Source organism: Agrilus planipennis, unplaced genomic scaffold (genome assembly GCF_000699045.2).
Source record: "Agrilus planipennis isolate EAB-ADULT unplaced genomic scaffold, Apla_2.0 scaffold147, whole genome shotgun sequence".
Classification (NCBI taxonomy): domain Eukaryota; kingdom Metazoa; phylum Arthropoda; class Insecta; order Coleoptera; family Buprestidae; genus Agrilus; species Agrilus planipennis.
This window is the reverse complement of record NW_020438940.1, coordinates 578,907-580,900: the sequence shown is the minus strand read 5'-3', so window position 1 is coordinate 580,900 and position 1,994 is coordinate 578,907. Positions and strand designations below refer to the sequence as shown.

At 32.1% G+C, this 1,994-nt stretch overlaps 1 pseudogene; it reads left to right on the top strand.

The window, feature by feature from the left end:
* Window positions 1-204: 204 nt before the first annotated feature.
* On the top strand, window positions 205-1,774 carry LOC108738895 (annotated as a pseudogene).
* The last annotated feature ends 220 nt before the right edge of the window (window positions 1,775-1,994 follow it).

Sequence of the window (1,994 nt, the reverse complement as noted above, 5' to 3'; positions counted from 1 at the left end):
CAAGAGGCATGAGTATGTGTGACCTTCAAGACAATGAATTGTGGTGGTATGGGCCATCGTGGTTAAGAACAGTTAATAGATGTCCAGAAGTGACAAAAGAACCAGAAACAGAGCTTCCAGAACTCAAAGCAGTCTCGGTAGTAGTAACAATCATGACTCCACTGAAAATGNTTCGAACGTAGGGAAAGAAGTCTACTACATCTTTACCAAATCTACTACGTCTTTACCAAATCTACTACGTCTTTACCAAATCTACTACATCTTTACGAAGTCTACTACGTCTTTACCAAATCTACTACATCTTTACGAAGTCTGCTACGTCTTTACCAAATCTACTACATCTTTACCAAATCTACTACATCTTTCCAAATCTACTACATCTTTACAAAATCTACTAGATCTTTACCTACAAGCTACTACATCTTTACCAACTAATCTGCAACATCTTCAGCTACAACCTACACGTCATCGCTGCTATGCATCTTCTGCTGGTATTTCTGTAAGTGATTCTTTTAGTTCAGTACATTTCTAAGTGATAAAACTTTTGTGTCGCTATTTTTTGCACTTTCGTTTAAAAATGCCTTCGACATTTTCTAATAGTGATAGTGGTATTACCTTAGAGTTAGCAGAAAAAATGCTTATTAAATTCGATGGTACTAAATCAAAACTTTACGAATTCATCGATAACTGTGATAAAGCAATTAAACTAGTTAGGTCTGATCAAAAAAATACGCTATTTCACATTATTGAAACAAAATTAACTGATAGTGCTAGGGCTCTTGTTAGAAATAGTTTTTAGAGACTGGAACACTTTAAAAACACATTTATTGGATGCGTATTCAGAGAAACGTACCGTTGGACAGTGGCAATTAGAACTTAACTCTTGTAAACAAAGTCATAACGAGGATGTAATTAGTTATTCTAACAAAATAGAAAACTGCTATATTAAGTTAATTAATACCTTAGATGAAAATTTAACTGAGGATGCTTGCGTAAAATTGTTAAAAAATCAAGCCTTGAACGTTTTCATTAGTGGATTAAATAAGGATTTAAATTTAATCGTCAAATCATTAAGACCAAAAACGTTAGAAGACGTAATTGCCATAGCATTGAGTGAGGAACAAGAACTGAAATCTAAGTACGAAATTCAAAAATATCAAAACATAAATAATTCATCAGCTAGGTTTTGTAATTTCTGTAATAAACTAGGACACGTAGGTATCATTTAATTGTAGATATAAAGGTCACAATCAAAGAACAACACCTAGGCATAAAATAAATCACCTATCGCATAAAACATCAAATAATAATAACTCTAATAAAATTTTTCATAATAATAGTCAACAAAAACAAAATTTCAATCAAAATATTGTGCATATTGCAAAAATATAGGGCATCTTATGAGCGAGTGCCGAAAGCGTCAATATAACAATGAGAGAAAGAAACAATATTCTTCTAACAGTAATTACCATAATCCATCTATATCACAAAGTCATAAACACAATCCTAATGGCGATAATTTAAACTCCAATGCTCCTCAGCAGACGGTCGTGCCGAGGAAAACACACACAATAAAGGCCGAATTAGCAGGCAGTAATTAACGAAAAGGGTATAGCAACTTTTACTAATATATCTGCATGCCAGCTCGTTGAACCAACCTCTTTTCTTATAGATACGGGTGTAGATGTTTCTTTAATAAAATCTTCTATGTTAAATTCTAATATCAAGCGATTCTACGATCAGCCCATTAACTTAAAGGGAATAGACAATAATTCAAACCCAATTAGAACTATTTGTTATGTCTATCTCGATGTTAATGTTAACAACAATCTTTATGAACATATTTTCTATGTTGTAGATAATACCTTTCCTATCGAGTTTGATAGAATATTGGGTAATGACTTCTTAAAGAAATATAATTGCCAAATTGATTATCAAAATAATAGAATCATACTCGACGAAAACTTTCTAGAATTATATTTTATCGAAAATAT